The following is a 19,568-nucleotide window of genomic DNA, read 5'->3' on the forward strand; positions in this document are numbered from 1 at the left end:
GACTGGGATGTCTGAATAGTATATTACAGTTGTGTTGTATATTCTTTTTTTCCCTCCTATTTTTACAATTTTAAATTTTTTCTTGATATTTATGTGTGTGTGTTTTATGTACTCTACTGTCTTTCCACTTACTTGTCTACTCTACCCAAAATTACTTCCTCTCTCTTCTCCTGCTACTAACCTTCTTCTTTAGATTCCTCTTTCACACTTCCTAAGATATAGTAACTATATATCCTCACCTCCTACCCTTTCAACATCTCATCCTACACTCAACCCCGGTTCTTTGTCCACCATCAGAAACTGTAAACCCTTTTGCAAACCTATGGTTTATGTTGTAGATAATAATTAAACTCACCATTTCTGTATTGTGACCAAACTGTAAACGTCTTAATAGCAACTACTTGGTTTAAGGTTGTGTATTGTTTGTATTGGGATCTGTTAACATTGTCCTTCCCTCAAAGGAGAGGTTCTGGAACCCTGCAGGGGCACTATAAGCCTACATGGTAAAACAGTAACACCTCAGATCCACAGTGCTAGAAGGGAAGACACATGAATAATATGAAAAAATAAGGGAAGAAAGTGCCCCAAACAAACCAAAATGCTACATTATTAGAGTACATGGCCAGCACAGCAGAAGAAATTACAGAGAAGGAGTTCAGGATATACATAAATAAAATGTTTTGTGAATTAAAGGATGACATAAGAGAGCAAATACAGGCAGCAAAAGATAATTTTGTTAAAGAGCTACATTAGCAAATATAGGGAGAAAAAGATTATTTCAATAGGGAGATAGAGTTTATAAAAAAATACTAAACAGAAGTCCTTGAAATGAAATAAGCAATAAACCAAATTAAAAGTTCAATTGAAAGCATCACCAACAGATTAGACCACTTGGAAGACAGGACCTCAGACAATGAAGACAAAATATATAATCTTGAAAAGAACATAGATCACACAGTGAAGATGGTAAGAAACTATGAGCAGAACATTCAATAAATATGGGATAGCATAAAAATACCAAATTTAAGAGTTATTGGGATAGAGGAAGGCATAGATTTCCAAACCACAGGAACGAACAATCTATTCAATGAAATAATATCAGAAAAATTTCCAAACATCAAGAATGAATTGAAAAACCAAATACAAGAGGCTTACAGGACACCAAATGTACAAAAATCACAACAGATCCACACCAAGCCACATTATAATGAAAATGCCTATGATACAGAATAAGGAGAGATTTTTAAAAGCCACAAGAGAAAGGATTCAGATTTCAATAGGGGGAAACCAGTTAGGTTTTCTGCAGATTTCTCAACCCAGACCCTGAAGCTAGAAAATCTTGGAACAACATATATCAAGCTCTGAAAGAAAATGATTGTCAACCAAGAATCTTATACCCGCAAAATTAAGCTTTAGATTTGATGATGAAATCAAAACATTCCATGATAAACAGAAGTTAAAAGAATTTACAACCAGAAAGCCTGCACTACAAAACATACTCGGCAAAATATTCCATGAAGAGGAAATGAAAAACAACAATGAAAATCAGCAGAGGGAGGTATTACACTAAAGGAAAAACTAATCAAAATAGAAACCAAGTCAAGTTTAATACCAAAAATAAACAAAAATGGCTGGGAATACAAATCATGTCTCAATAATAACCCTGAATGTTAATGGCCTAAACTAATCAATCAAAAGCCATAGATTAGCAGATTGGATTTTAAAAAAAGATCCAACAATATGCTGCCTCCAAGAGACTCATCTCATAGTAAAAGACATTCAAAGACAGAAGGTGAAAAGTTGGGAAAAATCATACTACTCACATGGACTGCAGAAACAAGCAGGGGTTTCCATGCTCATATCAAATAAAGTAGACTTTAAGCTAAAGTTAACCAAAAGAGATAAAGAAGGATTTTTTTTTCCATACTGTTCAAGACAAGACATAACAATTATAAATATATATACCCCAAACAATGTAGAATCTATGTTCATCAAACAAATTCTTCTCAAGTTTAAGAGTCCAATAGACCACAACACAATAATTCTTGGTGACTTTAAAACACCTCTTTCACCACTGGATAGATCTTCCAAACAAAAGTTAACAAACTCTAGAATTCAATAATACAATCAACAACTTAAACTTAATTCACATACATATAGAATAATTCATCCCTCAATAAGTGAATTCACTTTCTTTTCAGCAGCACATGGCTCCTTCTCTAAAATAGACCATGTATTATGCCACAAAGCAACTCTTAGCAAATACAAAAAAGTAGAGATACTATCCTGTATTCTATCAGATCAATGGAATGAAATTAGAAACCAATGAAAAATAAAAAACAAAATCCACTCCAACACCTGGATACTAAATAATATGCTACTGAATGAACAGTGGATTGCAAAAGACATCAAAGAGGAGATTTAAAAATTCTTAGAGATAAATGAGAACACTGATACAACATATTGAAATCTCTGGGACACTATGAAGGCACTACTAAGGGGAAAGTTCATTGCATGGAGTTAATTTCTTAAAGGAAGAAAAAGTCAACAAATAAGTAACCTCAAAGCCCTAGAAAAATAAGAACAAATCAACACCAAAAGCAGTAGAAGACAAGAAATAATTAAAATCAGAGCTGAAGTCAATAAAATTGGAACAAAATAAACAATTGAAAAAAATTGACAAAACAAAAAGTTGATTCTTTGAAAAAATAAATAAAATTGATAAACCCTTAGCCTTAACCCTTCTCTTCATACTAATGAAGAGAAAGAGAGAAAACCCTTAGCCTTAACCCTTCTCTTCATACTAATGAAGAGAAAGAGAGAAAACTCAAATTACTAACATACGTGATAAAAAAGGTAATATCATAACAGACAGTACAGAAATACTATAATTAGAAATTATAATTAACAATTATAATTAGAAATTATAATTAACAATTATAATTAGAAATTATAATTAGAAGATAATTAGAAAGTATTTTGAAAATTTGTACTCCAATAAAATAGAAAATATAGAAGGCACCAAAAAATTTCTAGAGTCATATGATTTGCCCAAATTGAATCAGGATGATAAACACAATTTAAACAGGTAAATTTCAAGCATTGAAATAGAAGATGCCATCAGAAGCCTACCAACCAAAAAAAATCCCAGGACCAGATGGATACACATCTGAGTTCTATAAGACCTTTAAAGAAGAACTAATACCAATACTCTTCAAATTATTTCATGAAATAGAAAAAGAGACAGCACTTCCAAACTCATTCTGTGAGGTCAATATTACCCTGATTCCAAAACCAGGCAAAGACACATCAAAGAAAGAAAACTTCAGACCAATATCTCTAATGAATATAGATGCAAAAATTCTCAGTAAAATTCTGGCAAATCGAATAAAAAAAAAAAAACATATCCAAAAGATAGTGCACCACAATCAAGTGGGATTCATCCCAAGGATGCAAGTTTGGTTCAACATATGAAAATCAATACATGTAATTCACCACATCAATAGACTTTAAAAGATAAGAATCATATGATCATCTCAATAGATTCAGGAAAAGCATTTGACAAAATACAGCACCCCTTCATGTTCAAAACACTAGAAAAACTAGGGATAACAGTAACATATCTCAACATTGTAAAAGCTATCTATGCTAAGCCCCAGGTGAGCATCATTCTAAATGGAGAAAAATTGAAAGAATTCCCTGTAAAAATGGGCACAAGACAGGGATACTCTCTTGCACCACTTCTATTTAACATAGTTCTTGAAACACTGGCCAGAGCAATTAGACAGACAAAAGAAATTAAAGGGATATGGGTAGGAAAAGAAGAACTCAAATTAGCACTATTTGCTGATGATATGATTCTATTTATAGAAGACCCAAAAAATTCTACCAGAAAACTTCTAGAACTAGTAAATGAATCCAGCAAAATAGCAGGATATAAAACCAACACCCATAAATCAAAGGCATTCAGTGACAAACCCTCTGAAAGGGAAACAAGGAAAACTACCCCATTTACAATAAACTAAAAAAAAAAAAATACTTGGGAATCAATTTAATGAAAGAGATGAAAGACCTCTACCATGAAAACTACAGAACACTAAAGAAAGAAATTAAAGAAGACCTTAGAAGATGGAAAGATATACCTTGTTCTTGGATAGGCAGAATTAATATTGTCAAAACAACCATACCACCAAAAGCACTTTACTGATTTAATGTAATTCTAATAAAAATACCAATGGCATTCTTTATAGAAATAGAAAAAGCAGTCATGAATCATTTGGAAAAATAAGAGACCCAGAATAGCTAAAGCAATTCTTAGCAAGAAGAGTGAAGCAGGTGGCATCACTATACCAGACCTTAAACTATACTACAGAGCAATAGTAACAAAAACAGCATGGTATTGGCACCAAAATAGACTTGTAGACCAATCTCTACAGAGTAGAGGACACAGAGGCAAACCCACATAATTATAGTTATCTTATATTAGACAAAGGCACCAAAAACACACATTGAAGAAAATATAATCTCTTCCACAAATGGTGCTGAGAAAACTGGAAATCCATATGCAACAAAATGAAATTAAACCCCTATCTCTCACTGTGTGCAATTTTCAAGACTTCCAAAGTTGGAAGATGGAGGTGAAGTTGAAGGTATCCTCCCAGTCCTCTCAGGGGTCTGCAACATATTCAGAAGACATAACTTATTTTAGAGTATACTTTAACATCTAAAATATATAAATCTTCTATAATTTTTCAACCAGTTGAGATCTTAGTCTCTCAACATTCCAACTCCAAAGTCACAGGAGAGAATGTGATTGCATCAACTGAGTGAATGGATTAATTTTTGCTAGGTCAGGTGTCCTTTCTGGTTCAAACATCTGTGCCCAAGGGGCAATGTTTTGAAATAAAAATATTACCATCTAAACTCATCTCTTCAGCAGCTTCTCAGGATAAAAGCCAATTTCAAAGCAAAGGGTAGAACTAGGGATACACCCCTAATCACATTGAGTTTCAGAAACTGCAAAGTCAAGGACTTATACTGGGTCATGCATCCCTACCTAAGCACTGACAACTGGGGAGAATCAGCCTGCACAGCTTCCCATCTCTCTTGTGGTAAATTGTTATATCAGGGGCCACCTATGAACCATACCTCCTGGTATGGATACTCCCATGTACTTACATCCCACCCTGACTCTGGACTTGACCAGGGGCTTGCTTGGGTCAATGACACAGAAGAAAACTGATGCATGATGCTGAAAAGTGATTGTACATTGAGTCTGGTCCTCTTAGAAGACATGTTCCTTCTTAGAAACCAACTACATGCTATAAAGAAGCTTGGGCTAAATACCCCAAAACAAAGACCAAATGTTTTCTCTGATATACAGATGCTAATTCACAATAAGGGGATGGGGGCTAGGGAAGAATAAAGGTACTTTCAGTTAGACAGAGTGGAAAGAAGGGAGGGGGGATATATGGGGGGTAGGAAGGATAGTAGAATGAATCGGACATTATTATCCTATGTGCATATATAATTACATGACCAGTGTGATTCTACATTGTGTACAACTAGAAGAGTTAGAAGTTGTATTCCCTTTCTGTATGATGTGTCAGAATATATTCTACTGTCATTTATAACTAATTAGAACAAATTTTAAAAAGCTTGGGCTAAAACACAGAATGGTGAGAGGTCCTGGAGGATAAGGTGGCATCTTGGATGTCTCAGGTCCAGTCAAACTCCCAGATGAATATAATGAGGTCATGAGTGACCTCAGCTGTGCTATGTGGAAGAGAACTCAGCTGATAACAGTCAAGTCACATAATCACGAAAAAGAGGGGTTGGTGTTGTATGAGGTGAGTTTTTGGGGTGGTTTATAAAGTATAAGAGATAATTGAAATGCTTCCTTTCCCTAAAATCTGTTTGGCTTCAAAATCCATCTGGAAATCCAGATGTCTGGCCCAGAACACTTGGGGAAATTTTTTGACAGTGGGAATGTAGCTGAAAGGCCCTGGAAATGGAATCTGGAGATGTCTTATTTCTCTCCTGTTCTGGAAATTAAGACTATTTTACTAAAAAGTGCTGAAAAGAAAAAACCCTTTAACCAGGAAGTGTAAGAATGTTCTACTAACTAGATAAACAGACCCTCACACTCCTCCACACCTTGTTTCCTTCTAATAAGTATGTCAACAATAAGAGAAGGCCATAAATATTCCTGGTCTTCTCTAAACACCAAGAAAGAAAACTCCCTTTAAAGGTTTCCTCTTCTATTTCTCAATTTCCTGTGAGGTGGCCCAATGTATGATGGGTTGTGAGTCCTTAGAGACTGAAGGGAATACTTTTCTGGTTAATGCCAGAGAAAGTGACCTTGAAAGGTAAAGATCACCATCTTCTCAGGTCATTCAAATAGTCCTGGGTATGAAATCTCAAGAATATGTAGGTTTGTCCCTGGATGAAGGGAATAAGACCCTCTTGTATCACCAGTTGCTCACTGCCTCTGTGACACTAGTTCTGGATGCATTGCTCTAAGTGTTACCTAAATGTGCCAAGAGATTTATATTCCAAAGCACCAAGACCAACAATTTTTCTTTTTTGAACATAGATCACTGAGAAAGACCTCAACCTTGCCAAGAAGCAAACATTCAACAAACATTTCATTGGGTGGCTACCATGTCTAAGTATCCAGCAGGCATACAGTGGATAAACCTTGTTTGAGGTAGGGGGTATACCTAGCAGGCAGCCTCCCTCTTAAAGAACAAACCAAGCAATTTTTTTGTTGTTGTTTTTAGAGCATGTGGGATGACTTCCTTCTCTTGGGGGCTAGTCCGATGAGGCTTCTGTCTTTCCCCTAATCAAGAATATTCACCATGATCTAAGCCAGGCCAATTAAATGTTCTCACTCTAGAATTTAAATCAAAACAGATTAATAAAGCAACTGAAAACAAGTTGGTATTTGAGGATCCTCATGCCCAGTCGGGCTGTTTTTAACTAGAACATTTCCTGTCATTTTAGCTTCCTAGTTTTTAGGGCTGTCTTGTTCCTGCTTGTTTCCAAGCACCATTCTCTGGCCTGACTATAAACTCCAGATGTCCTTCCAATAAACTCATTTTTGCTCAGATTAGCCAAATGGATTTCTGTTGCTTGTATCCAAAACACCCCGAATTATTCAAGAGATGAATAAAACAGATATGATCCCAGCTTTCAGAGCCTGTCAGTTTGGTTGGGAAGACAGACACTAAACAAACCAAAAATGTATGTAATTACAAATTGTTGAAAATAAAGGGAAACAGGGTGTTCTGAGAGAAAATAATAGGATGATCTAGTTGAGATTATGGGGTCTTTGGAAGCCTCAATTGAGATCTAAAGAATGAGTAAGCATAAACCAAACAAATAGTGGAGGGAAAGAGCCTTTCTGCTGAGAGCAGAGAATAGACAAAAGTCCTGAGGCCAGAAGGAGTTTTTGCATTCCCAGAAGTAATAGAGGCCCTTGTTTTGGGGAGAAGTGGTATGAGCTGAGGTTGGACAGATGGGTTTGGGTCTGATCATGCATAGTCTCATAGTTTGGGGAAAGAATTTAAACTTGATTTATTGACAATAGGAAGAAGCTATCAGAAAGTGTTAAGTCTATGAATGACATAATCTAATTAGATTTTTTAAACATTCCCTTTAATGAACTAACTTGAGGAGCAAGAGATGGGAAGTTATTGAATGATCTCAGTGGCTTATATTAGGAGGGTAACAAAGAAAATACAGAAAGGCAGACAGGTCCTGTTTGATTGAGGATTAGTATGCAAACCCACTGCTCCAAAGCATGTCTGCCCTGTTCATTTCTACATCCCATGCAAACTCTACATCCTAAAGAATTTGTGCTTCTGTAGAATTTCACAACTTAATAAATGCCTCTGGATCCAAATCTCATTTGATCCTTGCAGCAGCTCATAAGGTTGTTGAAAACAAAGTAGCTGAGGCTGAATCTCACCTCTATGGCACATTATTGGTAAGCCAGGCCTCCAATCCTGTTCCTCTCCATAGCTTGCTGCCCCAGTTCAATATTCACCTGATAAGCTATAGAATCTCCGGAATGCCTGCAGATCTAAAGATGAACCTGGGATCTGAAATATAATCTTAGAAGCTCATTTGCATTCATTTCCAGAATTCACCCCATGGCTTACATAACAACTGTCAGGTTTTGTTCAGCATTTGCTGAGTACTTTGGCCAGATCATACATTCCTATCCCCTTTTATCTCACTCTTCCTGGATCTCCTTCAACATTATTTGAATCATTTCTGTTGCCTTCCCTAAACTACCTATTCCCTTTGCCTGGATTCGTTTCTGGACTGGCAGCATTGGCATCACTTGGCAGCTGTTTAGAAAAGGGAAGTCTCAGGCCCCGCCCCACCTATTCCATGAGGAACTATGGAGGTGGCCCTGCCATCTGTGCTTTGAAGAGCCTGCCATTTGATTTCAATGCATGCCAAAGTTTAAGAACCACTAGCCTAAATCTTTCCAGGAACAGCCCCCTCAAGCTGCAGACAGCTGAGCTCAGTTAAGGATGTGTTTTATATAAACCCATGTCAGGGACTGAAGTCATGGATGGATCTTACCCAAGCACTTGGGCTCACATTGCTGAAAGGTGGTGACAGCTCAAAGCTGAAGAATCTCATGGAGCCGGGCAGGATCTTTGCGGGACTAGTCTCTGTTGATCTTAACCCCCATGCATCTGGGGTCTGAACCAGATCTTCAAAGAGAAAGCTGAGAAGAGGGTAAAAGGGAAAGTTGTCCAGTCCTTCTTTGCCTGTATGCTTCCCTTTGTCCATCAAACAATAACTGATTAGAGTCAGGTAGCCTCTTAACTGATCCCTTCTTAAAGACAGGGCTCAGGCAGAACACGATTATAGGTCTCAGCACAAAGCATCTTAGTGGGGGTGTGTGGCTTAAACAACAACCGAAATTTATTATTTCATAGTTCTGGAGGCTAAAAGTCCAAAATCAAGGTGTTGTCAGGGTTTGTTTCTCCTGAAGTCTCTCGGGTATCTTGCAGATGGCCAGAATCTAACTATGTCTTCTTCAAGTGGTCTTTTCACAGTTCATGGATAGCTCCGAGGTCTCCTTTTGTGTCTTAATTTCTTCCTATAAGGACACAAGTTATTCTGGACAAAGAAAGACCTCTATGACCTTATTTAACTTTAATCACTTTTTTTTAAAGATCCTGTGTCCAAGTATAGTCATATTCTAAGGTACCAGGGATTAAGGCTTCAACATGTGAATTTGGGGAAGATGCAATTCAGCCCCTAACAGGATGTGACCAGAATACTCCTGAGCAGGGTAGGAGAGCAACTGCCTGAGGTGGTCAGAGAGGATTTCTCAGAGAGGTAATATTTAAGTTTAACCTTCAAGTATATTTCTGAGTGCAAAGGGAATACTTTCCTGTGTGTTGCTCCTATTCTCCAGGAGAACTTAATCTCCTCTTTTTTCTATCCCTGTCCCCAATCCCATATGATAAGTTCTCAGGAATCCAACTTTTTCCAGAGTCATTAATCAAGAAACCTCTCTTAAATGTCATCAAAATATACATCAATGCAAGCTAACGATACCACTAAAAATACGGGTGGATGTGTGTGGACATATGAAACCACATTTGATCTTTCTTTTTATTTTTACTTTCTTCTTTTTAGATATACATGACAGTAGAATGTATTTTGACATATTATACATACATGGAGTATAACTCCCCATTCTTGTGATTGTACATGATGTGAGTTACACTGGTCATGTATTCTTATAGGAACATAGGAAAATTATGTCCGATTTATTCTAATGTCTTTCTCATTCCCATCTCCTCTCCCTTCCACCCGACCTTCTATCTGTTCTGGTGAACCTACACCTCTCTGTCCCCCACCACACTTGATCTTGATGGGCTCAGACAGAGCCATTCCTACTGGCTTTGGGAGGACCTTGAAGATGAGGCAGACCATAGGAATTTCACTGGCCCATATTTTATGGGGATCCAGAATAAATAGTATGAATGAAGTACCAATTATGACAAGGAAATTAGGTTACATGAAGATGAATAAGGGTGATCTGCCCCAAATGGATAGTATTTTCTGCTAAGGCAGAATAATTATTGTGGAATTTGGCTAAACAAAAGAATGTGAAAGAACTTATACCTTGATATCATACTATAATTCTCAAACTATTATCCTCTCCTGCCCCTTCTGTTCCATCTTTTTTAACAATGGAATATTAATTTTTCCTGTTCTATGGGAATTAAAAATGTCTTTTTTTTAACTTAGTCTCAGACCATCTTTTCCTCAATATCATGAACCCTTCCAGTGTGGGTGCATGAAAACCAGAAAGTAAGAATCAATGGGGGTCATCTTGGAGCCTGGCTACCACAACTGCTATGTCGCTCAATAACTGTCACTAGTTGCTTACTGCCTGGCTCTAGAGTACCACTTCAGAACCCAACTAATCTCTATTCATCAAACTCAGTTCTCTAAACTCATTTTAGAAGCTCCACACCTTATACCATTTTCAGCTAGCTGCTCCCCACACAGTCTGTTCTTCCCCAACTTTGACTATGCCATTCCCCCAACTCAAAGCATTCTTCCTACTCATCCCCACCAAGCCAAGATGGCCTTCCTCTGGATAGCATTCTGAACAGAAGTAGGAACACATGGAAGCCTTCTGGGAGGTAACTGATACTAGTGGAAGAGGAAGCCAGGCCCAAGATATGTTCTAATGATGCATCTGAGGGGGTTTACCTACGGAGAGGAACAACTCAGAGAACCATCATGGGAGTGGGGCATGGAAAAGGAGGCTGCTGTCACTCAGATTTTGTCCTCAGCCAAGTTCCTATGGATTTATATCTGAGAACTGGAGGACACTGAGAAGCTAGGAGGAAGGAAACTTTCCAAGAGTTGCTCTCCCATTTATACCAAGTGCCACAATAATAAAAGCCACATGAAATTGGTACTTAGGCAACACAGTGTGATGAAAACAGGGAGGAGGCATGGAAGGGCTTCTCAGGGTGTAGGAATCACCATCAAGAAAAGCCCAGCCCATAGTGACACCCTGGGAATACCTTCACAAGCATCGTGGACTTCCCAAAGGGAGTCAGAGTGGAAATGAGGAACTGGGTGGCTGTCATAGGGTGACCAAGAGGACTTTTCTAAAAGAGCACATTTAAGACACCCTCTGCGCACTCCCAGAAGAGAATGTCTTTCAGGAAGTTGGAGGTTCTGCATGAGCAAGCTTGGGTGAGAGTTAGGAAATGTGGTTTCCAATCCCAATACTTGTCCTCCCCAGAGCAGCTCATGCTCCCGACTATTCCTGCTAAGGTTGACAATGAAAGTTCCTGCCCTTGGTGGAGCTTCTGAAGGCTTGAGAAAAACAAGTGAGTTGTGAATTAAGTCCTCATCCATTTAATAGCAATAAACAGAGAAGTATGTCCTGTTACCTCCTCTAACAAAACCCCTCAGGGTGAGTCCCTGTGTTAATGGCTGGGAAGAAGCAATGTTTGCAAAGTAAAAGAAATTTTTTCTCAAAGTCAGGGGTAAGAAGGAACTGGGAGGAACAACAAACTATACCTTAACCTCTGTAACCAGAGGCTGGAAACAGGAAGTGTGGCATTTCCTTGTATCACTGAGGATGGAAGCTGCACCTTAATTCATCATCCCTCTCATAGCCATTGGTTGAGCTAAGTTCACAAAGAGTCCTTTGACCCTAAAATATTTTAATCTGGTAGAGGAAATTCTCAAAACAGAATTTGCTGAGTGACTCCAGTGTGATCACTCAACCCTTAAACATGCGTGCTTGTACCTGGTTCTATCTTCAATGAGAGCTTGTAATTATCATCTTCCACAAATTTTTGTAGTTCCTCTATATATTGAACAGAGTTCAGGTATTTTTGAACATGAGGCAACATGGGAATATCATATTCACAGGACTGCTGTAAATCAGAAATTATTCAAAGGATGTTATTCATTTCTTCCTCCCTTTCCTAGGGCTGGTCTCTGTGGCCCTGGGGAGTCTGGAGTGGCCTAGCAGGGCGTCTCCTTCCTGATGGATTTTCTTTTTCTTCTTCAGCTTCGCGCTGCTTTCTCTGGGGCTCCCCTGCTTCCGTTTCTGCCCTGAGGCTGCCTGCTCCTCGACCTCATTCTCCAGGGAGCCCGCGTAGGGGGCATCTCCAGCCTCGTAGAGCCACGGGTCCTGGATGGAGAAGGCTGCAATGTCCTCGGACTTTTTTCCCTTCTTGTGTTTTCTGAGCTTCTTCCCAACTCTGGTCACCTCCTCACCATTTCTGGTGTCTTGGGAGGTCTTTGTCACTGAGCCATGGGACGTGATGAGTGATGAAGACTTCCTCTTCTTTTTCTTCTCCTTGCTGAAGGACTCCGAGTGGCCAAGGGCTTGCTTCTTGCGGCTGGGTGAGGCCTCTGTCCGTCTGGCACTCAGCCTGGGCTCCGGATCCAGCCGCTACAGCCAAAGTGGAGTGGGGTCAGAAAGGAAATGCAGGGGCATCAGACAATAAAGATGGCAGAGTTGCTAAGAGGGACATATCCATGGGACCTCATGGGTGGGTCACAGAGGTTGGATCTTGGAAACAGGTTTGGCAAGTTAGGCTTAGAGTAGGGGACAGGGAAGGGAAAGACATTTTGGAATGCATGAGTAAAGTTCGGAAGCTCCCTTAATCTCTACTGATGGCTGAGAGATGTTTAGCTGAGGTCTTATTTGACAGTGAAGGTGCAAATACAGGTCCAACCTGGAGTGAAAAGAGTTGTGTGTCTCCTGTGCCCTATCTCCACCCTCTGTGTTTCCATTAACTTATCTGCACACCAATCAATAGTAATTATGCTTTTGGGCTACTCTCCTATTTTAACCATCAGACACTAATGGCAGATGCAATACGTCTCCTCCTTGGCACTAAAGATGGATTTTCTTCTGCAGAAATCTTCAAACGCTGAGTCATGAGGCTGAGGATGTGAGGAGGTTTGCATGGACATATTTGCTACTGTGAGCCAGGAGTGGGAGAGAAACTATCCTAGAAAGAATGTGCTTTTCCAATGTGACATAGAGGTGTGGTGGCCATAGAGAAACCCCATCCTTGGTTGGTGGAAAACAGGGATGGTGTGGATGGCATTGAGGGGCAGGTTTGGGAGGACAGCAAGGACAGGCCCTGGGAAATGATGTTGCCTTGGCATTTCCAGGCCTAGGCCACATCACTGCCCCTTGTACATCAGCCCAGGGAACTTGAATTTTGCCTTGTGGTTTCCATATACAATTTGGAAATAGAATCTTTGGTTCTCATCATCACCATCATAATAATAATAATAATGCCAGGTTTACTTTTCCCTTTTTGAGATCACAGGCTCAAAGCAACCAGTTGACTCCCCAGCAGGCTTCATCCCAACTCTGACTGAAGAGCCATAACCAACCAAGTCAAGGTAAAGAGAAGGAAGGGTGTGTCCAGGCTGAACAGGTAATGGGCAGCCCCTGCCTTGAACTCTGGGAGAGCTGCATCCTTGCTACCAAGGATATATGACTCAGAGGTTTGTTTTATTACCCCAACTCTGTTGAAAAGCTTATAAAGTATGAATTAAGGGAGAAAAGTCCTTATCATGTCCTACAAGGCCCCGTTGTCTGGCCATGATCACTTCTTCCTGCCCAGGGTCTTTGCACACATTGTCTCTCAACTTAGAATGTTTTTCCTCATTTCATCACCTGCTGCTGCTTATCCTTCAGGCCTCAAGTAAATGTTGTTTCTTTGGCAAGTTCTATCAGACTCATCAATTGGGAATATGTTTGACTGAAAATGAGAGAAAACTCAAGTTTTCAAGCCAAAACGAAAAGGAGTTCATTTTTCTAACTTAAGAGGAGGTCATAGGTACATCATCAAGGGCTGTACAACAGCTTGACAATGCCATTGGGAGCTAGGATCTTTCTCCCTTTCCATTCCTTTATCCTTAAAGGCATGCTGCCTCATGATTGCAAGATGGTTGTCAAACCTTTAGGCATCACCTTCACATTTCAGTCTGGAAGAAAAGGGAAGAACAAAAACAAAGGCCAGTATAATTAGGTTTATTTATTTATTTTTTAAATCACAAAAGAAATTTCTAGAAAGGCTGTGTTAGTCAGCTTTCCATTGCTATAGCAAAACACCTGAGGTAATCTATTTTTAAAAGAGAAAATATTTTGGCTCAAGATTTTGGAGGTTTTGTTTTTCTCCATGACTAATCAGCCCTGTTGCTTTGGGTCTGTTGTGAGATAGCACATCATGGTGGGGAGCATATGGTAGAACCAACTGCTTATCTCATGGCTGGGATGGAAAAAGAGAGGAAGAGACCAAGATCCCACAGTTCCCATTCAGGACATGTTTCTGATCACCTAAAACTTCTCACTGGACCCCACCTATTAAAGGTTCTACCACCTCCCAATAGTGCCATGGGCTGAGGTCAGGGGGAACTAAGCCTTTAATAATGAGCTTATCCAAACAATAGCAAAGGCTTAATCAACAGACTTTGGCTATCATTTTATTGTCCAGAAATTAATTTCATGGTCTCTCTACAACAAATTTGGTGGCCAAGGAAACTAAGAGTTCAGTGATTTCTCAGAACAACTTCAAGTCATACCTGGGCTGGGCAAAAACCTATACACTCCAAGATAAAAAGATCTCCAAGTATCCAAAATAATCAGTGTTATGTTAGTGACAGTTAATTGTCCCTTACGCCCTCGTTGGCTATCCAGTGTAAAATTGGCCCCTGTTACGCTCTCAAAGCACTTTTGGCCCTTTGCTAGGTTTGCTGAAGTGTTTACTTGTGAAATGAAGAATAACACCACCAGACTTAAAGCTCCAGGAGGAAAGATGCTATGTATGCCTGCATTGCTCAGCACTCTGCACCCAGCAGAGCACCTGGCACAGGGTGGACTTTGCAGCTTTATTTATTGAATGAACGAAACATCCTTGCTAAAGAGGTCATCCAGTCAGCCCAGAAACAGTTCCTGTGACAGGAAACTCCTCCTCTTCTTTGGCAGCACTTGATAGTTTGGGGTCAGAAAATTCTCCTGAATGTTGTTTTGACTTCTTAAGACTTCCACCCCTATTCTGAGCTGAAGTGTGCCCCCTCAAAACTCTTATTTTGAGTCCTAACCCCCAGTGCTTCTGAATATGACTGTATTTGGAGATAGGGTCTTTTTTGGGGGGAGGGGGGTACTGGGAATTGAACTCAGGGGCACTCGACCACTGAACCACATCCCCACCCTATTTTGCATTTTATTTAGAGACAGGGTCTCACTGAAATGCTTTGTGCCTTGCTTTTGCGAGGCTGGCTTTGAACTCGTAATCCTCCTGCCTCAGCTTCCCAAGCCGTTTGGATTACAGGCGTGAGCCACCATGCCTGGTGGAGATAGGGTCTTTTAAGAGGGAATTAGGATTTGAGATGATTGTGGTGGGCCCTAATTCAATTTGGTTGATGTCTTTATAAGAACACAGACATAATGGGAAGATCAATGGAAGACACATGGAGAAGATGGACATTACAAGTCAAGGAGAGTGACCTCAAGAGAAACCCAACTGTCAAACACCTTAATATAAGACTTCCAGCCTCCAGAACAGTGAGAAAATAAATTTCTGTCATCTACCTTCTTCATAGTCATGGCTGACAGTCATGTGACTGACTTTAGTTCCCAGCCTCTGCAGAGGTCAGGTTGATACCATGTGACCCAAGGCCCCCTGCCATAAATCACATTGTTAGCATAGGCTATCTGGCATGGCCTAGGGCCCCCAGGCAGGATAGGCTGAAGGTTTGGAGGTTAACTTCCAGGAGCTAGGAGTCAACCAAGGGCCCAAAGTTTCTTTGGGATGTGCAGGGTTTGGACCACCCAGGCTTGGTGACTTAGTCCTTTATTGCATGTATAACTTTCCTCTCATTCAATTGGCCAAAGCAAGTCCCACGGCTGACCCCAGAGTCAGAGCGGGAGGGAACTATGCTTACACAGCAAAGGGCAAGGATGCAGGGAGCAATGAAGAACTGGGGCATCATGGTGTTCTGCCTGGGGCTGTGCCTGGGCTAGCATCTGGGCAGCCACGGTAGCCATGATGGTCTTTTTGTTCCTAAGAAACAACACGCATGCTCGTAACTCTGCACTTCTGTGTACTGTTCTCTATCTTCCCACAACTCTTAACCTTTCCAGAAAGTTCCAAATCAGGCTTCAAGATTTTCTTCCCCCATGAAGCCCTCCCTGGATATACCCAGCAAAAGCAACAGCCCTCTTTTGTTCTGTCTCATCAGATGCTCTGAGATTGGGAGATAACTCCATTACCACTCTCTTTCTGATTCTTTGTTCCCTTCTCCTGATGGTCCTCAAGCTCAATTTCATGCAGGACAATTATTTACCCAGCCCCAGGAGTGCTTCAGAGACTCCTAGTCTGCTTATATTCCTGACCAAGTTCTGTTCTCTGCCAGGAGTGAAAAGTGCAGATCAATTCTTCTGAATGCTGCTTCTCATTCCCAGTTGTCACATTACCTTCTTGGTTCTTCTTCTCCTACACACTGAAGCTATTTCCACTGCTGCACTGAATTAGATAGAACCCTTTACAATTCATGCCCCATTGCTCAGGCCTGTAAAACGCTTTATGAGCAAATATATTGCCTTCTTCCTGGCACCCACGGTGTGGAGGTGGGGTTGCAGTTCTTGTGGCCTGAATCGGAGCAGCTCCTGGGCCCATCCTGAAGATGTTGACTGTCTCTTTCCTCCCAAATGTCACCTTCTCCATGAATTTGCCTTAATCCCCTAGTGAGAAGGATTGCTACACGCTGAAATCTCATGTGTATGTCCAAACATATTCTTCCCGGCATTAATTCCTTTTCCATAAGTGCCCCCACTTCCCCTTCCATGTTAAAGGCAATCTGAGGCCAGGAACCACATCCATCTCCCTTCAGGGGACCTAAGGCTTAGGGAGTCCCATGCCGACATTTGTTCAGTAACTATTCAATGATAGCTAGTAGATGGTCTCAAACAGCATCACTGCCTAAAAGTCAGGTCTAAACTGGGAAAAGAAAAGAGGAAGTCAGGTGAGTCCTCTGTCCAGCCCAACCTTGCAGATCCAGAGCCAAGAGGTGAGTGGGAATAATAGGCCACCCACAGAGATGCCCAGGCTGAGATGGGGAAGTCACCACGCCAGGTGAGTGCCACGTCCCAGAGAGTGATGGATGATTTGTTTTAGTCATCTTTATGTCCTCAATATTTAGTAAAATGCTGCCCATTTTGAAATTTCAAGACCAAACCAAGCCATGAATAAAGAGTAAGAAACAAGTTGGGAGCCAGAAGAGATAGGGCTGAAGCAAGCAGTTTCTTTTTCTTTTCTTTTTTTTAAAAATTTATTTGTAGTTGTAGATCGACAGAATGCCTTTATTTTGTTTGTTTATTTTTTTATGTGTTGCTAAGGATCAAACCCAGTGCCTCAACACATGCTAGACAAGTGCTCTGCCACTGACCTACAGCCCCAGCCTAGGTAGGTCCTTAAAAACACCTTACTAGGTTGATGTGGGGGTGGGAGAGTGGCCCAGAGTGAAGCTGGTAGGTTACATTTTTCTTCTGTTCTCTCCAAGGTTGGGGGTGTGGCCTTCAAGCTGCAGCACAGTCAATACTACCTCCATGCTGTACCTGTGGCAAAGACTTAGGTGGTGTTTGGGAAGGAAGCTCTAGTTCACTTCTAGATACCCAGGTGCCAATTCACCTGTTTTGGCACCGTGTTTATAGCTACAATGACCAGGGCATCTTGGGAAGACAAGTTGATTGTAAGTCCCAATTAGAGGTCAGAGAAGCCCCCAGGTGCTCTACAAACTTTAATGTGCATGGGAATCACCTGCAGGTTTTGTCTTAATGTTGATTCATCGTTGGTAGGTTGGAGTGGGGTTTGGGTGTCCATTTCTCACATGGTCTTGCATGGTGAGGGTGTGCTGATGCTGCTGGTCTGAGGTTGGAAGATGGGGGTGCTGGTAGCAGTGGTTCTCAATGTTGTAAACACTTGGTGGAACTTTAAAATAAATACCAATCCCTACTAGCAATGGAGTGGTTCCCAAGTGTGGTCTTCAGATGTGCAGCATCAGCCTCACCTGGAACTTGTAAGAAATGCTGATCCTCAGGCTTCGTCACAGACCTCCCAAATCAGAAAGTGCAAGTGTAGGGCCTAGCAGCCTGGGTTCTAAAAAGTCCTCCGTATACACACTGAAGTTTGCTAAATTACATGTGTGCCACCTGATCTGATGCAATAGGAGGTAGACGACATCCACAAAGCCATCTATGTGGGCTGGGCATGGTGGCGCACACCTGTAATCCCAGTGGCTCAGAAGTCTGAGGCAGGAGGATTTCAAAGTCAAAGTCAGCCTTAGCAATTAAGCAAGGCCCTAGCAATTTAGCAAGACCCTGTCGCAGAAAAAAAGGGGGGGTGGGGTGGGGGGGCTGGGGATGTATCTCAGTGGTTAAGCAGCCCTGGGTTCAATCCCTTGTACCAAAAAAATGAAAATAAAACACTCATGTGGGATTCTTTTGGGAAATATTTGACAAAAAATAATCATGAGGAAACAATGATTTATTTCAGTCTTGATAATGCTGTGTGGTTGTATAGGACATCTTTTTTTTATGGGAGATATGCTGAAATATTTCAATATCTGCAGCCTACTTTTGAATGGTTTGGCTAAAGGGAGGTGGTGTGTGTGTGTGTGTGTGTGTGTGTGTGTGAGAGAGAGAGAGAGAGAGAGAGATGTGGAGTGGGTATAACAAGATGTTAATCACTGGTAAACTAGATAAGAGGTTTATAGGAGTCCAGTAAACTCTTCCAAATTTTCTGTAAACCAAGGATTTTTAAAAACAAATTAGTAACCTTGGTAGGCTTTACCTTTGGTGTTTTCTGATGTGATTAGTTTGGAGTAAAAGCTGAATATCAATGCATTTTCCAAATTTTCGCTGGTGATTCAAATGTGTACCCCATACTGAGGGCCTTGATTCTAAAGATAGCTTTTCTTAAATATTGGTCATAAAATCATCTGCATCAGAGCCCTCTGGGCCACTGGTTTAAAACACAAATCCTGAGTCTCAATTGTGCACAAAAATTGAGTTATCTGGATAGAGCCTTAACAAACACCATAGTGGGTCATGATGCTAATATTTGAGAATCATTCCTTGAAATTCTTGGTTGAAGAATACTAGGTCACCTGTGATTGCTACAGGGTCCAGGAAGTAAAATGAACAAGTGAACCTAGATGAGTGTAAGACAGCAGGGAATGGTGGGGACTGAAGCAAATAAGAGAATGTATGCCCAGTTTAAAGCTCTAATTTCCCGCTGATGGTGACAAGAATGTCTTGCTGGTGTTGCCCAGTATTACCAGATCCTTCTTTTTCTCTAGACACTTCAGGACTCTCATGTTTTTCATGTGAAATATCCCAATTTTAAAATGTCAGTGACTCACTCAAAAACAATTCAAACACCACTCAAGCTAAACAAAACATCTCTGGAGGTAGTATTCAGCCAAGGAACTACTCATTTGCAACCTCTGATGAAGACTTAGCTAAACAA

This window comes from Marmota flaviventris, chromosome 1, assembly GCF_047511675.1.
Source record: "Marmota flaviventris isolate mMarFla1 chromosome 1, mMarFla1.hap1, whole genome shotgun sequence".
In the NCBI taxonomy this organism is placed as follows: Eukaryota; Metazoa; Chordata; class Mammalia; order Rodentia; family Sciuridae; genus Marmota; species Marmota flaviventris.